The sequence below is a fragment of the Neophocaena asiaeorientalis genome, unplaced genomic scaffold, assembly GCF_003031525.2.
Source record: "Neophocaena asiaeorientalis asiaeorientalis breed wild unplaced genomic scaffold, Neophocaena_asiaeorientalis_V1.1 scaffold547, whole genome shotgun sequence".
Lineage (NCBI taxonomy): Eukaryota > Metazoa > Chordata > Mammalia > Artiodactyla > Phocoenidae > Neophocaena > Neophocaena asiaeorientalis.
Window position 1 is genome coordinate 2,368,805 of NW_020185330.1, and position 23,982 is coordinate 2,392,786.

A 23,982-nucleotide genomic window follows, 5' to 3' on the forward strand; every position below is an offset into this window, starting at 1 on the left:
TTGAAAGTTAATATTGAGATATTAAAATTGTCTAATTATGTCTAATCTGCTTTTGGTGTCAAAATATGAAATGAATTTTATGAAATGATAGTGTTGTCCTTTCCAACATACTTAGCAAATTAAAAAGTTGGCACCTCTATTAAAAAAAGTAATCCAGGGCTTCCCTGGTGGCGCAGTGGTTGAGAGTCCGCCTGCCAATGCAGGGGACACGGGTTCGTGCCCCTGTCCGGGAGGATCCCACATGCCGCGGAGCGGCTGGGCCCGTGAGCCATAGCCGCTGAGCTTGCGCGTCCGGAGCCTGTGCTCCGCAATGGGAGAGGCCACAACAGTGAGAGGCCCGTGTACCGCAAAAAAAAAGTAATCCAAATGTCACGTTTTGGTCATCTTACTAGTGCTGTTATGCTCATTGGATAAGATTGTAAAACACAATCACAGGGTCACTGATCATTTACAAGTTCCAGGAGTAAAAAATAATATTGAAGTAGACATTCAGCTACTTGGTCTTCTAGAACCTGAGGCTGAAACTGATGCCAAATACAAGATTGAGCCTGAATCCTGAAGTTTAGTGCATATTTAACATTTATCTTTTTCTGTCCCAAATCCATTACTTCCCTCGTATTCTAGGTCTTGATTCCCTTGGTGTCTTTTTTCCTAGGTGATCTGTCTTTTTTCTCAACTCCTGTAGATCTTATGAGAGGCCCCATTCATTTAACACTTAATCGTTATACTATTTCTTTGTAACATTTCTAGGTCCAGTGTCTTGCCTGTCATTTAATTTTTGTATGCATACTTCTACTATCCCCAGATCAATAATAAACTCCTTGAGGTTAGGCATGGACATTACTTTCTTTAGATCCCCTACAGCCCTTTTTGTGAATGAGTAAGTGAATGACATAATTCAACCTTTACAGAGCATCTAGAGCGGAAGAGTTGTTGGGTCTGTCTCGTGGAGGGAAAGTTCTAGCACCAGAGAGATTTTGCCAAGCTTACCATCCCATGAATTAGAGTGGAACGAGCGAGCTGGCTTAAAGCTGAGTCCCCTGTGACACACCCATACATTTAGATCTTGTGGCATGGGAAATCCACAACCGTTGGATGACAGACGCAACTTACTAAGTGCTGGGTCTGTGCATATATACTCTGTTTCAGAGCACCTCTTGATAAAGAACATGTATATGGGTTCATATACTCCAATTAAATATAGGTGAAAGTGACAGAGCCAGGGTTTGAACTTAAGCAGTTCGGCTCCAAAGTTCCAGTTTTTAATTGGTACACTACATTGCATCTTCCTGATGTATACATAGAGCAACCATCATCTAACCCTCATGGCTCTAACAGCTAGAGAGATCGGCCTAAAATCCTAGGCCGTGGGCTTCCCTGGTGGCGCAGTGGTTGAGCGTCCGCCTGCCGATGCGGGGAACGCGGGTTCGTGCCCCAGTCCGGGAAGATCCCACATGCCGCGGAGCGGCTGGGCCCGTGAGCCATGGCCGCTGAGCCTGCGCGTCCAGAGCCAGTGCTTCGCAACCGGAGAGGCCACAACAGTGAGAGGCCCGCATACCGCAAAAAAAAAAAAATCCTAGGCAGTGCCACAGTGCCCTGACAGGGCCCAAATACTTATTTTCTAAGACCACCAAAACGAGTCCTGGAGGGAGGATGATGTGTAGCCTCGAAGTGAAGTTCTGGAAGAAGCTAAGGTACCCTCAGGTATGTGGTGTGGCTCAGAGTTGGTCTGAAAGGACAGCTGAGAGTCAGTCTGCCCTGTCTGTAGAGTGACCGTATAATTTACCATCCAAACTAAGACATTTTTGAGTGTGAGAGGAAGTTCTGTAATCACCATGATGCAACAGCAACTGCAAACCGATATTCTCCCAGGCAGTCTTTACCGGCTGAGTCTGCCAAAACCTCTGAGGAAAGGGGAAGAAAAATATAAGTAAACTGTGTTCATGTGGGAAGTCAATTACCTGAGCGAGAATAAAGTTGGGGTGAGAGCATTATACCTAGAACAGAAATCGAATGCAGTTGATAATGTTGAGAAAAGAATCGGACAAGTACGTATGACAGAAAGAGGCAACAAAGTATCTAGACACGTAGAACAACATGGTAGTTTGTGTGAGGGTGAGAATAAGTCAGGGGAACAAAGGAAGCTGAGAATGGATTTCAGAAAACCATTCGGGAAGTGAGGCCCAGATGGATCTAATATCGGGTGCGGACATCATTGCCGTACCTTCTTGGGTTCAGGATTTCCCCTATTTTTCTCGGATGACGTGCAGATATATCTTCTCAGCTGGCTGAGTTTTCTGAAACCTCCAATGAAGGAACGATAGACGTAAGTAAACTTGGAAAACTTAGGAAGCCAGCTATCTGAAAGAGGATAAGATTGGGACAAGACCAGTACACCCAGGAACAAAAAATAGATGCAGTCAATGCGGTTAAGGTAAGAAGTGGGGGAGTACATATGAGAAGAAGAGAGCTGAGATCCATGCATGTTGAATGTGAGTCAGCAGTTCATTTCCAGATCTAAAGTGACAGGAATTTGACTTCACAAATTGGAAAGAAAAGTCTGATTGCCCCAAGACTTGCCAAAGGACCTTATGAGAGCAGTATGCAGTTCTGACTTCCACAATTTTAAAAGATGCAAAGAATTAAAGTCCAGAAAAGTATTACCAGATAGATTAGAGTGGTGGGAGCATGGCTTCTTATGGAATTTAGTGGAGAGAGAGAGAATGGTAAGGGTTGATTTCACGGTTTTCAAGTATCATAAATAATAGAGATACTCATTTGGCTTCTCCACAGTAGATTATAAAGAAGAAATGAGCTGACACTGCAGCAAAAGATATGTTAGTAATGCTTAAGGAAGGACTTTTTGGACCAAATACTGGGGCAAGGAAGTGCTGAAATGTTTGACCCTGTAATCTTTTTATGATAGGACAGAAGATCACCAGTCTTGAGTTGTCATTATAAGTCATATTTGATCTAGGAGGTCCTGAGGGGTGAGTGGAGGAATCTGAGAGAGTGTGAAGTTGTCTCTTGACAGATCTGGAAGTTCTGAAACTGGTTGGAGGGGAGAAGGAAAAGTCAAAGTCAATTAACCATTAAAAACAATAACACGATCTCTATCCCTGGGTCGTGGATGTGTTGAGATGATTCCTGACGTGGGGCAGGATCGGGGAGCTTCCACTGCTGAAATCCAGAGGGTGACACTCTGACATTGTCCTGCCACTTCACCCATTATTCCTCTTAATTCTACTCTAATCCCAGGTGATTAACCTGGGTGGAGGCCCTGCCTTCAGCTGTGAGTTGAGCATCACTTCTCCCTTTTGAGCTAGGAAGAGCAGCTTCTGTAGCTGTCCCTCCCAGAAACTCCACAAAGCTCCCTTAAGCCCCAGAGGCTTTCTCTGTCTGGTCAGACACCCAAGAAAGATGTTTACTGTGGTCTTGTTTGGTACCCTGTTCTTCCATTAGGAGAGAAGGAATGCCCTTGCATCAGGACAGCAACCAGCATGGAATGATCTTCAGTTAATGTTCAGTTAACTGATGTATCAGGACCCCCGAAACCTTTCTTGCCATCACAGAACACCGGGTAGAGCTCCACATCCAGACTCTCTAGGTCCTCTGACCACTAGACTTGAACCTCCCTCACTCAGACCCTGAAGCCCAGAAATCTGCAGAACCAGAACTATACAGCTGTCCACAGCACCAAGGGGCTGGTCTCCTTAGGTGGATATGCTATTTTCTGCTTGTTAGACAGGCAATATACATGGAGAAGCTGTCACTGAAGATTCATGGTTTGTCATTGAGAAGTAGGTCAGCAGGAGAGAAAGGATGTACAAGCCTACCTCTTGTGATGGGGGTCTGTGCATAGTCACCCTGATGTTTACTCTGAAACCACTAAATTGGGTAAAAAAAAGGGGAAATGCAGCATTAATCGAGCTCTTTACTCCATGATGTGGTTCTCAGAAAGGAATCCTACTGTGTCTAGATCCAAGGCACTGTTTTCGTCCCTATGGTCAGCACTAGATGTGCTGAGCTCAGCGGCTGCTATGCTTTTATGTAGGCACTGGAGATGAGACAATAAGACAAGGTCTCACTCTCATGGGGTTTTATACCGAGTGAGAGGAGACAGACTATGAACAAATAAGCAAATAAACAGACAAGAAAATATCAGATGGTGATAGGTGATAGCAAATCAGGGTGATTGATGGAGAGTTAGTGCCGGGGTATGGGAATAACTTAGCTTGAGATGTTGGGGACAGACTAACTAAAGATGTTAATCAGTGACTTGAATGACAAAAAAGAGCTAACCGGGTGATGATGCAGGGAAAGGGCTTCCCTGCAGAGGGAACTGCTAGTGGAAAGGCCCTGAGCTGGGAAGGAGCTTAGTGTTTTGGAACAAACAGAAGAGAGACCCGTGTGGCTGGAGCTGAGTGAGGTTGGGATACGTGAGGTTGGAAAGTTTGTCAGGAGCCAGATCATGAGGGATCTTGTGGGCCAGGGGAAGAGTGAATCCAGAATGGTCCTAGAATTGGATTAGACCCTAGCATGCATCTAGTTTGCCCTTCTTACTTCAAAAATGAGCAAACAGGGCTTCCCTGGTGGCACAGTGGTTGAGAGTCCGCCTGCCGATGCAGGGGACACGGGTTCGTGCCCCGGTCCGGGAAGATCCCACATGCCGCGGAGGGGCTGGGCCCGTGAGCCATGGCCGCTGAGCCTGCGCGTCCGGAGCCTGTGCTCTGCAACGGGAGAGGCCACAACAGGGAGAGGCCCGCGTACCGCAAAAGAAAAAAAAAAGAGCAAACAGAGCCTGAAGAGATGAGATTTTGTCACTCCATCTCCACCAGCCAACCTTGGTTATGCTACAACTGGAAACAAGATCTTCGACCCACAGTCTTTGTCACTTATCATTAAACTCTTCCTGAATACTAAAAAGGTGGGACTCCTGAGAATCGTTGAACACTTAAACACCTCGTCTTTAAAATATGCCACAATTGTACTGTCTTCTTGACTCATATTCGACAACGAGAAAATCACAGAGGCAAAGTCAATATTGTAGAGTAGATTTCTATTTTCCACAGAGAGGGATAGTTTGAATATTTGACTCTCATTTCTCATTAAGAATGAAATTTTATATGAAAAAACCGATTTTTTTCAACAAGAGCCTGTGTTCAGGTGCCATGCTTGCCATGAAGAATTTTCATAGCCAGGATCACACTTCAGACTTCTTGGTAGGCTTGGGTATAACCTGGATGAGCACGGGGGGAGGGCAGGGGAGTATGTGTGGGTATGAGACAAACATGGATAAGGGCTGGTCAATTATTTTTAAAAAATCGGGGGACTTCCCTGGTGGCTCAGTGGTTAAGGATCCGCCTACCAATGCAGGGGACACAGGTTTGATCCCTGGTCCGGGAAGATCCCACATGCCACGGAGCAACTAAGCCCATGCGCCACAACTACTGAGCCTGAGCTCTAGAGCCCACGAGCCACAACTACTGAGCCCACGTGCTACAACTACTGAAGCCTGTGTGCCCTAGAGCCCATGCTCTGCAACAAGAGAAGTCACCGCAATGAGAAGCCTGAGAACCGCAACGAAGAGTAGCTCCCGCTCGCCACAACTAGAGAAAGCCTGCACACAACAACGAAGACCCAATGCAGCCAAAAACAGAAAAACAAAACAACAACAACAAAAATCAGGCAGTATGGCATAGTTACCGAGCACATAGACTGTGGCTCTAGACTAGATGGGTCTGAATCCCAGCTCTGTCACTAACTGGCTGTGTGAATTTGGGCAAATAATCTAATCTCCGTTCCTCATTTTCTTACCTACAAAAGGGAGTCATAATAGTATCCTCCTCATAGGCAATTAAACAAATTAATATCTGTAAAAAACATGTAGAACGATATTTGTTGCATAATGCTTATTACATAACAAACACTATATAAATGTTTCAAAGATTTAAAAAGAGACATGGAAAGTATGGAATTATCCTTCACCCACCTTGTAAAAAAAGGGAGGGGGGCTTATCAACATCTTTGTAGACCAGTTATGCATTGTTTCAATAGTGAGTTTGACTTAGTTTGACTTTAGTGTCATAGTTTGACTTTAGCGTCACACACCAAATGCAACCCCACCATTCTAGGACTGGGATGTGTTCCTACTACAGGGACATACGGTGCTGCTTCTATGTCTGAGAGGAGTTATCATTCTACTGTACCTACATTCAGAATCAGAAAATCTCATTGTAAGTTACCTTTACACAGGACATATGTGCATATACATGTCTTGGTTTTTCAAATAGCAGTGACTTTGCCTAAAGGAGCAGTGGCTTTCACATCCTCCTCTGGGTCGGGAAGAAGGCTTTATTGAAGAGGGAATATAAATGGAGATTTATTTGGGACTAGTTGAGATCTTCAATTCTAAAAGGATTTGAGGCTGGCTTGCTGAAGCACAGACCTACAGCAAGAGATGCGCTAGTGGAATAGAAGCTTGTTGTCACGGCTCTAGCCCCTCATTCATTCAGGATTTATAACCCCAAGATCTGCTGCCAGCGAGTGCAATGGCAAATGACGCCCTCATTCTCTGGCCTGGAGTCCCCCAGATTTCATGCCACCGCCCCTTACGCTTCCTTTCCATTAACTAACTGGTAGGCCCTGACAGACTTTTTGTTTTCTCTCTCTTCTATAGTCTCCCCTTTTCTCTCTATCCTTGAAGGAGAAGGTAATGGAGAAGAGTCCCACTCCTTCCTCTAGGAGATCTTGAACGGACAGAAGAGTGTCCTTCTTGTCTTTGTCTAGGGATGAAAGTATAAATGAGGGGACAGCTTCAGATCCAAAATGATAGGCCTGGAAGGAACTGCAGAGGCCATTGGAACACTTCCTTACTTTGGGATTTTTAGGCACACGGTAGGAAGAGTTAAGGCTTGCACAGTGAACTAAGGTAAACGGAGGAGATTGCTTATAGCTGAGGTGCCAAGCTGGGCACACCCGCTGCCCTGCTTGGCCACCCTGAGGGCTGAGGGGATCTTCAAGAGATCTGCAATCTTCAAAGCCAACCCTACATATCAACAGCTGAAGGTGAGGAGAAAGAGAAGGTGGAGGGTCACCTAGAAGGATTATGATCCAGGCCTGATTGCCAATTGCCCGAGCCTGGTTCACATTTCCTTGGCCAGTACTTGTCATATAGACACATCTGCCTGTAAGGAAAACTGGGAACCGGGTTTAGCTTGTGTGTCCAGAAGGAAAGGATACTGATTTGGTGACTAGCCTGTCAGTCTCTACCATAGAGAGTATGTGGCCAGTGGTGCTCCAAGGACAGTGGCAGAGTTGAAACACATTTCTTGAACCAAAGCACAGTGCTCTCCTCACCAGACCACACTCTGCCATCTCTCTCACAGGTTTCTTACCTTCGGGGGATAGAAAACCCCACAGCCCACAAAATGGCTAAAAGGGGGCCAAGAAGAAAGTTGTTAGTCCCTTTCCTAAGAAAGATTGGTAAGAAAGCTTTGTTACTGAACCAACTTTGTTTTGCCTGGCGCTCAGCAAGCCATAAATGCTGAGACACCCAGGCCTGCAGCAAAGAGAGGGCTTATTCGCAAGGTGGACCAAATGAGGAGATGGGAGACAAGACTCAATTCCGCCTCCCCATAGGCAAGGGGCTGGGCGTGTTTGTGGGATAACGAATATGGAAGCAGGGCGTCTGAGGCATGGGGCATATGGGGGGCGTGGGGAAAAGGTGCGGTAATCGTGGCTCTGCGCAGGTGTAACTAAGTACAGGCCTCTGTAGTTCAAAAGCGGAGGCACTTAGCACGATCTGGGGGTGGAGTTTTCAGTCCTCTGCCATCAAAAGGTCAGCAAGAGGACACTCGCACATGCCCAGTTGGAGGGTCGGCGGTCCTATCCAGTCTTTAACTAGCTCAGCTTCAACTAGTTGCAGCTGAGGCTCCAAGTTCCTAGAAAAAACTCCCCCAAACATCTTATTGTTTGGGCTGCATGTTGCTTGGAGGACATTCAAGTCTTAAAATGACCTTGATTAGTGAAGGCAGGTGAAATGGATTTGACTAATCATTATGCAAGGTTTCAGCATCAGCTATGTTCAATATCAGAAGTACAAGAAACAATACTCTGGAGGACTCAAGGAACCAAAATTGTATCTGATGGCCTCAAGTGTCATATTTTTAAAGTGAGCCTTGTTGATCTACAGAAGGATGACGTGGCTCTGCGCAGGTGTAACTAAGTACAGGCCTCTGTAGTTCAAAAGCGGAGGCACTTAGCACGATCTGGGGGTGGAGTTTTCAGTCCTCTGCCATCAAAAGGTCAGCAAGAGGACACTCGCACATGCCCAGTTGGAGGGACGGCGGTCCTATCCAGTCTTTAACTAGCTCAGCTTCAACTAGTTGCAGCTGAGGCTCCAAGTTCCTAGAAAAAACTCCCCCAAACATCTTATTGTTTGGGCTGCATGTTGCTTGGAGGACATTCAAGTCTTAAAATGACCTTGATTAGTGAAGGCAGGTGAAATGGATTTGACTAATCATTATGCAAGGTTTCAGCATCAGCTATGTTCAATATCAGAAGTACAAGAAACAATACTCTGGAGGACTCAAGGAACCAAAATTGTATCTGATGGCCTCAAGTGTCATATTTTTAAAGTGAGCCTTGTTGATCTACAGAAGGATGAAGTTGCACTTAGAAAATCCAAGCTAACTACCGAGGATATTCAGGGCAAAAACTGTCTGACCAACTTCCATGGCATGGATCTTACTCATGAAAAAATGTGCTCCATGGTCAAAAGAATGGCAGACCATGACTGAAGCTCAGGTTGATGTCAAGACTACTGATGGCCATTTGCTTTGTCTGTTGTGTTGGTTTTATTAAAAAAACAGAAAAAGAAACAACCAGATTTGGAAGAACTCTTACACTCAGCACCTACCTATAGGTCCCCCAAATCTAGAAAAAGATGATGGAAATCGTGACCCAAGAGGTACAGACAAATGATTTGAAAGAAGGGCTCTATAAATTGATTCCAGATTGCCCTGGGAGAGACATAGAAAACGCTTGCCAATCTAGAAACACCGCTGTATGATGTGTTCATTAGAAAAGTAAAAGCGCTGAAGAAGCCCAAGTTTACATTGGGAAACTCATGGCACTTCATAGTGAAGGCAATGGTTCTGGAAAAGCTCCCAGGGATGAGATTGGCGATAAGGTTGAGCGAGCTGATGGAGATGGGCCACCAGTCCACAGATCTGCTCCAAATTCAGACTTTTTTTTTTAACATCTTTATTGGAGTATAACTGCTTACAATGGTGTGTTGGTTTCTGCTGTATAACAAAGCGAATCAGCTGTACATATGCATACATCCCCATATCTTCTCCCTCTTGCATCTCCCTCCCCCCCTCCCTATCCCACCCCTCTAGGTGGTCACGAAGCACCGACCTGATCTCCCTGTGCTATGTGGCTGCTTCCCACTAGCTATCTATTTTACATTTGGTAGTGTACATAAGTCCATGCCTCTCTCTCACTTTGTCCCAGCTTGCCCTTCCCCCTCCCCGTGTCCTCAAGTCCATTCTCTACCTAAAATTCAGACTTTTAATGGTGACAAATACAAAGTCTTATTTGTGGGGGAAAAAAGATCACAGCCCCTTATAAACAATTCTGGTATAGAATCCAGTCAAATTCTGCTCACAGGAAAGGCCTGGTGCAACACATGGGAATCCCACAAAGAAGGGTCAGCTTTGCCTCTTGATACGACAGAGCGTCGCCACTGTACCATGAATCCTTTGTAAGACAATCGGCCTCCGAATCCTGAGCCTTGCTTTTTCTCACTTCTTTCGGACCTTCCCCACTTGGTTCCTTCCTGAGGAGCGAAAGCCAAGGTGAGGGTTATTGCACGGTTCACCGCAAACACCTGTCTCTCGGTTTTACCTCAACCTTTGATTCAGATGTTTTCCTTCCCTTCCCTTCTATATTTGGCCCTTTGGTCTGTCCCGTGAGCTGACTTTCATCATCCAATTAGAAACAACACCCTCTTCTCGCCACCAGTTTCTCTGGGAACCGTAGGGAGTAACCCCCAAGCCTCCCGCACTCCCCGTGGGGCTAGCAGGGCTTCAAAGGAGCACGGCGGCTGCTCCACCTCACGGCTGGGCTGCCCTTCTGTTTGAACAGCTTCCATTGCTCACTGCTGATCGGTAACTCAATGATTCATTAAACACATAAACAATGAGTGAATCTGTTCCATTAGCGAGGCCACCTGTTGATCTCAGCCGCTCCGCCGCTCCCAGCTGAACTCGGTGCACACGGACAACAGAATGCCTCTGTCAGTCGAGCGCCCCGTCCGTGTTTGATGGCATGTTAGAGCTGGAAAAGCAGAGTCCTGGCTCTGTTGGCGCTTTCATGCTCTTCCTTTCATCTGGGGGCAGGGCTGCAAGAATATACTGTGAATACAATGCACCTCTCTATAATCAACGGGAAAACTCCAAGAGTTTGGTCATTATTGCCCCCGTAGGCTTGGGGAATGAGACAAAGAGGAGAGAGGGAAGATCCTGTACCCTTTGGCCTGCAGGTGCCGGGGCAACAGAATTAACCAAGGGCTACACAAAAACAAAAACAAAAAACCCAAACCAAGCGAAGCCAACTTATCTGTAAAAAGCAATCCTATTGATTGTGATGACATCTTCTCTCCCCTGGAAATAATACAATCTTTGCTACTTGGCTGCTGGTTCCCGCAGCTGCGCCAGGCCTTGAGGAGCTGGTCTACTAGTGTGTACCAGCTGATTTTAAATCAAGGCTACTAAAAATCCTACAGAGCTGAGTTAAGGTTCTCACACAGGCATCACAGTCAAGAAAACTTGATATTATTATTTTAAAATACAGCATTTTCTCTTATGCAAAACTTAACTCCTCCTCTTATTATAAGAAAGACGGGGCCTTTCATAAGATCAGCAATGTTTGTTTGGAGCCTGAAAGCTGTATCATACCAGGAATAGGGAAACATAATCTTTTCTCAGCTGAGTATTAAATTGCCTCTTTAGGGTGAATTTAGCTTTTGAATGCCATAGTCGTTAAGTTTTGTATTGCATACTTCAGAATTGTTAGGTATAAATTTCCCTGTAGTGACACTTCGATGGAAATATTTGATTACATAGCTCAGTTTTTATGTTTATGATAGGTTTATTCTAGTGTATCAGTAAAAACTTTGTTGTTCACTGGTTTTTTAAGAAAATGGATGATGAAGAAATAAAGGGAAATGACTCTTCAAAGCAAACTACTCCAGTTCCTATCAGCTTACCATGTAAACATTTTTTTAAAAATCAGTTTTCATTACCATACAGATTTCAGAGATTACTGTTGCTAGTGGCTGTTTTACTTTCATTTTTGTAGCCCTGGAAATGACAGAGCTCCAGGTGAGTAATTCAGTCTGTGCCTCTTTCATGAATATTATTTTGCTTTTAGAGGATGTACTTTGAGCTACAAACATTCAGAGTGAACAAGGTAAACAGACTGAGGCAGGCAGATCCCACTACTTGGGTTCTCTAGGCAGGTGTGAGCATATCTCCCTCATCCACTACATAAAAGGACCACGTGCATTTTCAAAGGGATTTCTGCAATCCTGGTCTTTTGACAACCACCACTACGATTTGATTGCCAAATGCAGGTGGTCACACAATCAAAAGAATCCTCAGATTCCTCCATGCAAAAAAGAAAAGCACGAGAAGTGATTTTTCAAAAAGACTAAATAGGGGACGTCCCTGGTGGTCCAGTGGCTAAGACTCTGCGCTCCCAATGCAGGGTGCCTGGGTTCGATCCCTGGTCAGGGAACTCAATCCCCTATGCCGCAACTAAAGATCCCACATGCCGCAACTAAAGAACCCACGTGCCGCAACTAAGACTGGCGCAGCCAAATAAATAAATAAATAAGATATTTAGAAAAAAGACTAAACAGGAGATAGCCACATACAAACTAACAATTAGATGGAAAACTCAGAGCTATCCTCTCATGTGATTAGACTAGTACCATCCAACAGAACTGTCTGCGATGATGAAAGTGTCCTATACCTGTGCTGTTCAGTGAGATAGCCACATGTGGCTACTGAGCCCTTGAAAGGCAGCTAATATGACTGAGGAACTAAATGTCAATCTTAGTTAACTTAAATGTAAATAGACACACGTATTTAGTGGTTACTGTATTGGACCAACAAGGATTATTCTGTAACTCAGTGAGGACATAGACCAGGTTGGCCTTGATTGTGATATGCCCAGTACTTGGGTTGGTTTCCTACCTTCGTTGTAAATACTCAATAGATATTTGTTACATGAGAACATAAATCTGATCATGCTGCATCGTCCCTTAATAGTCTTTGGTGCTTCTCCCAGCCAGAGAGCTCTTAAGTCCCAGCAGGCCCTCAACTCCATCTACCTTCTGCTCCAGCATATACAATATTTTAATCCATCCTTTGACTTGCCCTCATTTTCCTGTCACTCTGTTTTTGTATGTGTAATTTCTTTGGCCTGGAAGACTCTTCTTCCCACTCGTCCACCTCGGCAGATCTCTGCTTATCTTTCAAGACCGGAAATATGACTTTCTTTGTAAAATTTTTGCCAACTGCCTCAAACTGAGTTAATCACCCTCTTCTTTGGGTTCCCATAGTGGCGTAGTATAAATATCAGAGCAGGGGTGTCTTAGGGCAGATTCTCAGATCTGTGAGCAAATATTTGTAAGGAAATTCCCAAGGGAAACTAGGAAAGTAGTGGGTGGGGGCAGAGGGCAGGGAGGGGAGGAAGCCAAGTAAGTGTGCAATCACAAAGTCACACAGAGGGTGGTTTTTGCCCGATCTGCAGAGGCAAACTTATTAACTCTATAAATCAAGGCTTAGAGTTGTCCTGAATGAAGGCAAAGAAACTAGAGCTTTCAGACTCTCACATCCATCAGTAACTAGTTAAGGACCACCCAGGGGCCGTGTGTGCACTCCCAGGCACTTTGGTCTCTCCATCTGCGTGTGCCAAGGAGACTCAAAGGATAGCTCTCCAAGATAGAGGGCAGGTTCTGGCTGTGGGAAGTGAAGCCATTAGATATTCGACATTATCCACTACGAGGGGTATTAGAATTGAGTCTATCTGGTTGCAAACCCAGATATATCTTTTCCTAGAGAATTGTGACAATTGTTTTCAGTCTCAGTTTCCTCCTCTGTAAGATTTAGAAAATAATTGTATCTAACTCTCGGGCTTAAGGTGAAGTTTAAATAGGATAATGTGTGGAAAGTATTTAGCATAGTGTGGGGTAACTCATAAAAAAGTAAAAAAAAATGTTACATTATTATAACACAGCATTCTATTATGATTGCATATCACTCCTCCACAAGTGTTGAGATTTTCTAGGGCAGTAACTGGCCTCATTGGTCTTTAAATCACTTGAACCTAAGCCAATGCCAGATCTTAAGTAGATGTCAGATCAATCGATATTTCTTGAGTAAATGAGTGATACTCACTTTTGAACTAATCTCTCTTATCATCTGTGATGATACATTGAAATTCTCTCTTCATGCGTCTATTTTGCCCATTAGACCACATTGGTAAGGTTTCTTATTCTCTTTTGATTCCCTGAAATATGGTACAAACTGATACATGACAGTCGCTAAATAATTGTTGAACTGACGTTTGTTGGTTAAGTGTCCAGAATCCTCTAAGGGTAAGACCATTATAATCTGAAGGGTTGTTTTCTCTACTTCAGAAGAGTTTGTTTGCAGACAGTGATCTCAGGTCACTTACGGTTCAGTACAGGAAAACAGAAACTCCTCTAGGTTTTCAAGCAGAATATGATTTAATAGAGGGAATTAGGTGCTATAGCAGGCTGAGTTTCTAAAATGATCCCCTAAAGAAGTTCCCTCACTAATCCCAGAAGCTCTGAATGTGCTCATATATCATTCCTGTGATTATGTTGTGTTATATGGCATAGTTTATCTTAAGAAAGAGATTACTTGGGTGGCCTGATCTAATCACAAGAGCCCTTAAAAGCAGGGCATGTTCTCAGCTGAGAACAGAAAAGAGAGTCAGAGCAGAAGTGTGAGGGCATTTGACCTGAGGGTCCTATTGCCGGCCACGATGTTCCTTGTGCAGTTGCTAGTTTGAAGGTAGAGGAGGCCATGTGGGTAGAGAGGCCTCTGGCTGACAGCAAGCAAAGAATTGTGGACCTCAGTCCTAAAACCATAAAGAGGTGAATTCTGCCAACAGAATGAACCTGGGAGGAGATTCTTTCCAGAGCCTCCAGTTAAGATCCCAATCTGTCTGACACCTTGGTTTCAGCCTTGTGAGACCCTGGGCATAGAAGCCAGCTGAGCCTGAACTTCTGACCTATAGAGCTGTGAGGTAATAAATGGGGGTTACTTCAGGCTGCTAAGTTTGCAATAGCTTGCTACTCCGTGATAGGAGACAAAGGCAGTGCTTACCAGATTGTGGAAAAACCTGGATTCAGGAAAGCAAGGTGGGCTACTCCCAGCTTTCAGGTTATATCCCCACAGGCTGCCACCCGAGATCAGGAGCTGCAGGAAATTATAACTGACTCACAGCCCTGAAGCGGGGGCCTGGCAGTGAAGGAGACCAGCCAGGTGCCTCACTGGCCACATTTGAGATCAGGAGCTGCAGGAAATTATAACTGACTCACAGCCCTGAAGCGGGGGCCTGGCAGTGAAGGAGACCAGCCAGGTGCCTCACTGGCCACATTTGAGATCAGGAGCTGCAGGAAATTATAACTGACTCACAGCCCTGAAGCGGGGGCCTGGCAGTGAAGGAGACCAGCCAGGTGCCTCACTGGCCACATTTACTGACAGTCACGCTCAGTTACCCACACCGCTGCTGGCAGAGGAAGAGGGGCCCTTGCTCTCTCCCACCTTACGAATAAACTCACAAATGAATTTTATTGTTAAACGTGTCATATCCAGAACCTTGGTGGAGAGGAAGTCTGGGATATGTGGTTCCCAGGCATCAAGCACCTGAGATAAAGGGGAACCTATAGGTAGGGGTTGGGGACAGCGCTACTGACAATGAATGGTACCCAATATGGCTCTTCAAACTTTTAAAATCCTTTCAAGTCAGCCTTCTTGTAGGAATTATTATTTTTATTTTACAGATCAGAAAACTGGGGTTCAGTTGGGTTAAATATCTTGCCTAAAATCTCATAAATAGGAAGTAGCAAAACCAAGATTAGAACCCAGATCTGTTTCTTCCCAAGCCTACATTTTTTTTTTTTTTTTTTTTGCGGTATGCGGGCCTCTCACTGTTGTGGCCTCTCCCGTTGCGGAGCACAGGCTCCGGACGCGCAGGCTCAGCGGCCACGGCTCACGGGCCCAGCCGCTCCGCGGCATGTGGGATCTTCCCAGACCGGGGCACGAACCCGTGTCCCCTGCATCGGCAGGCAGACTCTCAACCACTGCGCCACCAGGGAAGCCCCCAAGCCTACATTTTTCAGCCTCCGCAGCTGCTGCCCGCCTTGGGATGGAATTTATATGATTGCCTGACAGTTGGACCCTCTGGGCCCAACTGAGGGGGCAATAGAAATGGTAGCAATTCCATTTTCTTAAAGAGTTCCTTTGGTTCCTGGTCTGAGGCTGCTGTTAGTCTCATGTTGGGGGCCTCTCTCCTCCCCTCCCCTCCCCTCCCCTCATCGCAGCTTCCTCCTTGGCCCACAGTCTCTGACTTTGGACACAGCCCTGGCAATGTGTGCTCTGACTTCTGGGTTTATTTGGGGGCATTCCCTGCTGTCCTTCTGTCTTATGAACACATAGGATTGGACCTTCTCTGGGCTCAGGGTCTCTCTGCCTTTCCCCCATGGGGGCTGGTGCTGGGCTAGCAGCAGCGTCAGAAGGAACGTTCCCTGAAGAGAGGGGTCATGGAGCATTTCCCCCAGACAGCTCTATCTTCGCTGCATACCAATCCAATTACAAACAAATTGGCCCACGGGCTCAAGCACGAGAGTGATTTGGCCTTCTCTCTTCTCTTGCTGACAGTTTTAAACCTGCTTTCTTTAAAAACCCAACTCTGTGAGATTTTAGCACCCAAGCCTAAGAGAGGTGGGATGCAATTATCCCAAATACTGGGGTGCAGTGAAGCTCAGGGGAGAAGCTCTGCATAATATTTTTCAGGGAAAATGAAAGAGAAAGAGACAGGTTCTCTGGGATTTCCCATGACTGCAGATTAGAGGCTGGGGAGCTGGTCTTTCCAGATCTGCCTCGACCAGCTCTCTGGGTTCTCTTTTCCCCCTGGCTGGCTCCTTTTCTCTTTTGGACTTTTCCTCAATGGTGAGGAATTCATCCCTGGGTTTCTACAAGAAAGAAGGAATGCTTCAACAGTCTTTAGTATGCCTTAAAGGACATTTTTTTAAAACATATGCTCACAGTTTGATACACCTGAACTCAAATAAATGCAGGGCATCTACGTCAGAGATAAGTGCCAAGCTCACCTATTTAGAAAGTCGAGGATCAGCCAGGATTTCTTCACTTGGATCCCATGGGAAAACTTTTTGGAGGGAGACACATGAAAGAATGAGCTCCTTCTGCTTTGTTAAAAGTCTATTTAAAAACACTTTAAGTGGAAGACCCAACTTCACTAGAAAGAAAAGCAGATATAAAGTAAGGTTGTACATGTAGTTGGTTTTTTTGATTAAAAATTCCTCAGTCCAGGTTTTCCTCAGTGGTATTATTCTGGGTTGCATACTGACATTGCTGGAGTAAAGTCTGCTCCATTTGCTTCCTTCCATCCCCTTGTCTCACTGGGAAAGATCACTTGTCACTTTCGATCATCACACCACTCACACTTCTCACGTGAGGACCTGCATGGAGTTTCTGGTGCAAATCTAGTTCACTTGGGCTGAGGTGCCTGGCTGGCAGGGAGCTGAGACAACACCCTCATCGCGGGACCAATCAGGAGAGCCTCTTCCACACCACTCTTCTTTTCACAGAGATGTCTCAGATGATTTCCAGGGTGATCCAGAAGATCTTACTGAGATGCTTAAAAAGACAAAATCAAACGATGGACCTAGAGATGGGCATGTTCTCGGCTACGCGCTGGGGGATATGCCAGTGACTTGGGTAGGTGTATTCACTGTTCCCATGGAGTCCAGTGGGGGAGACAAACAAGTGCAGGCACTTACCAGTGAAAGCCACGCTATGATGGGGAGAAGGATATCATGGGAGCACAAGAAAATGGACGTGTAACCCTGATGTAGCAAGAAGATGTCCTAGAAGAGGTGGAGATTGGGGATAAGGATGCTAATGATATTGCAGAGTCTCTGTGATGAGGCCTCAGAAACTGACTTGAGTGGAGAAGGGACCTGTGTGTCACTGACGGACATTTGCCGGGGAGTACCTCTATTACATCCACTTGGATTGATTGCAACGCTACCCTGGCCGAGCCAATGGATTTCACAGCTGCACTTTGATGGCTTTCGACTTCTCCATCACTAAGTCAGTCAACGAGCCAGAGCTCCTCCTTATTTATTTCCTGCCTCTCTTAAACAACAGCTGTGTAACGCAGTGCTCTTAAAGCGGAAATGTTGACAAGTATATAGGAATCCCAAAAGGAATGTGTGGTGAGGGGAGTGGGAGACCAGGCTGATTCTTCCCTTGGCTCGGTTGTATATGGCACCTGCCTCAAGCCATCTGAGCATTCAGCCTTCAGGTCATGATGAAAAAGAAGATGCTGGGATCATCCCGTCAAACTGTTATATTTGGGGGTGAATGAAATATCCACGAAGGATCTCCAAGAAGACAGAATATTCATATATACTTTCGACCAGGGAGAATTGGAACCTATATCTCCAGATTTGGAAGTCTAGGATATTAATTCATTGTGACATCTGGTCCTTCTCTTTGATATTTTAAAAATAGGCTAGAAACAGAATTGTGAATCCATGCTCTAAAGCACTACTCTCAGATTCTGGTAAAGAATGCAACTTTGAGTTTATCTTGTTTATCCAACTAGTCTCTGGTCATTTGTGTAACATGATATTCATCCATTGGATGCTCTAAGCCAATTTCTAGCACAAGGTTTCTATTTTGTTATAATCATCCATGAAAGAAAAGAATGTGGGAATATCTGTCTTGCCATTTTCAAGGACTGTGGTGGTACCAGTAGCTGGCTGCTTCTAGTCTTTGCTGCAGCTACTCGAGAATGTGAGATTCTCTAAGAATCCTAGAATTTTGGAACTAGAAAGAAAAATCAGCAACATGTAACAAGGACCATAAAGATGCTCATACCCTTTGTTCCAGTCAATACACTCCAAGGAACTGCAAAGAAATGTCACTCAACAGACCCACAAATATACATTATCAAAGATGTTCACTCTAGTAATTTTTTTTTTTTTTTGGTAAGAGTAAAAAAATGAGAGACCACCAAGATGTTCAACATTGTGGATCTTGTTTTGAAAGCTGAGACACATTCACTTGAAGGACTATTATGTAGTCGTAAAATAATTATGGCATCTATAATTATGAAAGCGATTATTCACAAATGTTGAATGAATGCCTACCATGTATCTCTACTCTGGTACAATAAAGGAATATGCAGTTTTCAAATCTATGTATGCTATGATGTTAGCCATGTGCAAGATGCATGCTTATGGAATAAAATGTGTAGAAATGTTATTCGTTGGCAGGGTAATGAATAATATATAAGTGTCTTGGAAAATTTTTGTTACATTGTCTTAGATGCCAATTAATATACGTGAAAATTATGATAGGAGTACAGAAGAAGGTGCTGCTAGCTTTGGGGAAGACTTCTGAGAATGTAAGAGTGACCATCCATTCATTCTTGGTTCATATATTTATTGAGCAACTACTATGTGCTAAAAATACAGCAGTGGTTAAGACAGAGTCACAATCTTCACAATTTTTAGTCGGATCTGTGTTTTACTTTACTTAATTTTAATTTAATGAATACTTGAATTTTAAAAGTCACCTTTAAAATAATCTGTGCTAATTTCCATCTTTCCTATCTCCTCCTTCCAAAAACACTTGTTGTTAGAGGTACAATTTCAGTTACAGAGACAGTAATTTCCCCGAGCTCACACCGCTTACTTACAGCAAACCTGGTACTTGAATCTGACTCTCAGTTTACCTGCTACCTCACTCCCCTCATTTCTCTCATGGTCCTCTCATCTCTTTTAGAAATAAGTTGTTAGAACAACAATGGAGGATCAGACAAGCCCTATTTAGAACCATGTTTTAACAAATTGGACAGGAAGTGAGAATGGTCTAGACCAGTGCTTCCCAAGATATACAGTACATTGGGATCACCCTAGGGTCTTGTCTAAGTGCAGATTTTGATTCTGGAGTCTCGAGTGGGCTTTGAGAGTCTCCATTTCTCACAAGTTCCAGGTGAGGCTGATAGTACCTGTTCTTGAGTAGCAAGGTTCTAAAGGATGGAAACTGTCTAAGGACAGAGGAGATTCAAGTTTAATGTGTAGCCAGTGCTCTTTCTAGTTTTATCCCAGGGAAGTAAAGATGTCAATTATTTACAAAGTCTATTCTTTCTGTTACTAACTGCTGACATGCTTTCTTTCCTTCTCAGCTCACAATATGACCATGAAAGGCAGCAAAATAGTCTAGAACTATACCCCTAAGAGATAATGGAACAGGAGTTCACATCTGGCTCATCTGACACCCAAGCCCCTTCTCTTAACTACTGTGATGTGTAGCACTCACCCTGTGTCCCCCACCCTGGCCCAAGTGGTCAAGGGCCAGATTTTTGGATTCAAGACCAAAACTTGGCTGAAACCCAACTAAGCACTTAATACTGGGGACAAGTTACCGCCTTTATTTGTGTTTCTATTTCTTCAGCTATGTATGCGGACAATAATAACATCCATCTCATTGGACGGTTGTATAGTTAAGTGAGATAATGTATACTAGTCACTTACCTCAGTGTCTGGCATGGAGCAAGTGCTCAGTAAAAGTGGATATGATTATCATGGTTAGTTGAGTCTGAATCTCATTCTGCATTGTTATCCTAGGGGAATTCACACGAGCCTGGTGCTTGAGGCAGACAGGCTATTAAATCATTATATTTATTTCAAATTTAATATTAATTGAACATACTCTAAATATAAATAATAAATAAAATGCTAAATAAAATATATACATTATGAATACATGCATATTTAGATGACCATATATATTTAAATAAAATTTAATATATCTAATTAATGAAAATATTGATACAATAACTATATATGGACAAAATATAAATCAGAGAAATAAGTATTTAAAGTTTAAATAAAAATAGAGCTATAATACAGTGTAATATAATGTAAATAAATTTAAATAATATATTAAAATCATTTAAATACGTTGTATATCATTTTTATATGTGCTATATATGTATGTATATATATATATATATATATATACATGAATGCAACAATTGTTAATGCACAAATTTTTGAATACTATGCGAATACAGAAGATGGTGTAACTGACTTTAGGGCATGGTGGGAGAGAGAACTTTTGAGTTGAGTCTTGAAGGATTAATTTGAGGTTGGGAAAAAGCATTTTGGGCTGAGGGTTTGGGGTGAGGAGGGCGGTAGGCAATAGGCTGTAATGAAAATTGGTGCTAGTTTGTGAAGAGCCCCTAAATCATGACCTTTATCTCTGGGAAGGTGGTTTTGAGCAAGCCAGGCATGTGATGAGATGTGTGTTGTAGTAAGTAAGTCTGTAGGGTGGACAACTTGGTAGAAGAGCTTTGGTCTGCTTCCTTCAGAAGTCTAAGCGTCATCCAACCCTGCGATCGTCTTTCAAAACTGCCCCCCCCAGTGAAGAGGAAAGGGGGAAGCAACCACTGTAACTGGGTATTTTCTAGTCAGTGTGTCTCTGGGTACTAAAATTTCCCATTCAGTGGTAAGGTTTGAGGCATTTTCCCTGAAGAGGAAAAATGAATTGTTGATGCAAAAAATGTATGAAAGGAGGAAAAAGTGAACACAGAGAAATGCCTTATCCATGTTCTTATTCTCAATACTAATTTCTTATCCTTAGAGACCCTTCCCTTTAACCTGACCTTGAAAAGAATGAACTCTAAATGTCTCAGGAGTGTTTATGATTGAGGTGAAGACTGAAGGTAGGATGCTCTGACGATGGAGGGAAATTTTAATTCTCTTCCTTCATTGCTGGCTACATCATGCAGACGGAGAAGGAAAGGAAACATTTCCTTAAAAAGAAAACATTCTAAAATTGGAATCTGATAAAGCCCCTCATATCATCTCCAAAGGGAATCACTTTATTGGGTGTTTCTTGGCAATCAGGTGCATAGATCTGCATATCTTTATTGGCCGTGCTCACAGGAATAGCATCTCAAAGTCTTGTTCCATAACATATCATGCAAAAATAAATGATAATTATACTTGACTGTTCCTTTCATTTAAGGATCGTAATCTTCCAAATGTTAATCAATAAAGACTCATAACGCCCTATGAGGAAGGTAAATGTTATTGTGCTATTTTATGGATGAGGAAGACGATTAATAAGATTATCAAGCAATTTGCCCTTAACAAGGTGAGTTATTAGATATGGGGGTCAAATTTCCACCCTCTGAGACAAACACAGTAATTGCTAAACCAAGATAAAAGCCTTTACTCTTCCTTTTAAAATGACTGTGCAAAATTGAATCATGGCTTTTTGCTTCCAAGTTACCCAAGAATCTAGAGATCGTCCAAAATAAAAATATGATGATACCTTTTTCAAAAAGGGAGAGTCTCATATTTACCACGTGTGAATTTGTTTCCTCATTGGTTAGTACAACCTCAGGACTGCAGTGATCTTTTTTTTAGGATTATTTATTTTATTTTTATTGAAGTTCAGTTGCTGTACAATATTATATATTACAGGTGTACAATATAGTGCTTCACAATTTTTAAAGGTTATACTCTCAAAAAACTAAAAACAGAATTACCATATGACCCAGCAATACCACACCTGGGTATATATCCCCCCGAAAAACATAAACACTAATTTGAAAAGACATGCAGTGTTCATAACAGCATTATTTACATCAACAGATGAATGGATAAAGAATATGTGGTATATATACACAGTTACACAATGGAATACTGCTCAGCCATAACAAAGAATGAAATTTTGCCATTTACAGCAACATGGATGGACTTGGAGGGCTGTAGTGTTTTGTTGCTTAACCAATTTGTAGCTGCATCACAATCTTTACAAAGAAGGAATGAAGTTTGTTATTACTTGGAATACTCACTAGTTTCTAAAGCTGTCCTGTATTTAGATCTATGTCTTGTAGGATGCACCTAACGCAGTACTTGGGGCTTTAAATGAGAAGAATTTCATACCACTTACTGGGATGTAGAGTTCTAGTGTGTTTTCTCTAATAATACCAGCTATACTTTCTTTTTATTTTTATTTTTTTTCCAGCTATACTTTATTAAGCACTTATTATGTGACACACACTTTGCTAAAGGCTCAACATAATTCACATTATTCTGTAAACACTGTGAAGAAGGTTCTATCTGCATTTGACAGATGAGAAGTCTGAAGCTTCAATAGGTTAGAAAACGTGCTCAGTCAGGATAGCATAGCTAACAAGTGCTAAAGCCTGGGATCTCCCAAGATTGTCTGATCCTAAAACCCAACTATTCTGAATATCAGCTTGCAAGCCAAAACATCAGATCATTAGAACTCCTTCCTAAAGAATAATAGAAGTTTAATACATGTCTTTTTCTGTGCTTTAGCTTTCATTAAAATGAGATTAAACATTTGACATACTTCTTTACCTGACCAAAATGGCAGTGGAAATTTGTAGGTGGATCCTGCTATAGGCTCAGATACAGAATTTGTAGGAAACAACTATAGCAAAACATTAGTCTTTAGATAAAGTTTCTCCAATCCCTGGAGTTCTCATTTTTCTTCACAGACTGAAGTAAGTAAGTATACACTGCTACTTTCTGTCTCCCTGATCATACCAAGCATCTCCCCCAGGACACATACTTAGTAGTTGTCAAAAATTCATTTTGTTGTTTCAAAGGCTTTTTCCTGTTTAATATTCAATTTTAGTTCCCTTTGCTTTTTTGACTTCTCTATAAAATGTTGGCAACATCTGAAGTTCCATTCTCTTCTGATCATGATGACATTCCAACTCTGTTACTGTTTACCTCGTTGGTTCCATGGGGGACTTTTCTAAAGGTTGTTTGTTTTGCTGAAGGACTGGTAAATGATGTGTTTCAGAAGTGACATTTTGACTTGTAGGGGCCAGGCAATCTGGACATGGAGAGACTTTCTATAAATCCCACATGTTTTTCCGTATTTCAATGCTGTCATCTTAAATGCAGCATCTGTGGCGTAAAACTGCCAAAGAGGGTCATATTTTTATTTTTTACCAATAATTCTAGGCGACCTGCTTTTGCCCAGATCCAACAACTTAGATTATTTACTGACTTTTCTATTAAATTGGGCCATTTTTTTCTGAACACTAAAGATTTGATGTAGTATAAAATATCTCTTTGGCACTGCCACTTAAAAATGTATACACATGCTACTTCCAGCAAACAGTTTTCTTGAAAAACAAGATGAACATTTAATGGAAGCTTTAATTCTAACTTAAGACACTTACAATATTACACTAGCAAAAAAGAATTCACCAACAGCTGCATGTCTGAGAGACCAAGGGACTGATTAAATCTGTCACATGGACAACATCTAACTCTTTGAATGGTAGGTGTGCACTACAGCTTGGAGTAAGTCTGTTACCAGATGAGCCAACTTCAAAGATAGTGGTGGGCCGCGCAGCTGATAGTAGGAGGTGGGGAAGCATCAAAACTTCAAAGAAAGTCGAGGTTAGTTTAAAAAAATAAAACTTTAAATTCACTGAACACAAAGATATTTTGAGGTAGGTTGATAATGACCTGACATTTATTTCCAGTTTTTGTGCCATTAGTATGCAAAGACAGATTAAATAAATAATGAAAATTAATTGCATTTATATTTTAAACAGAAGAGT

The 23,982-nt window shown here is 42.9% G+C and overlaps 1 pseudogene; it reads left to right on the plus strand.

The window, feature by feature from the left end:
• Nucleotides 1-1,653: 1,653 nt before the first annotated feature.
• LOC112392882 (40S ribosomal protein S3a-like) lies at nucleotides 1,654-9,262 on the plus strand (annotated as a pseudogene).
• Nucleotides 9,263-23,982: the final 14,720 nt, after the last annotated feature.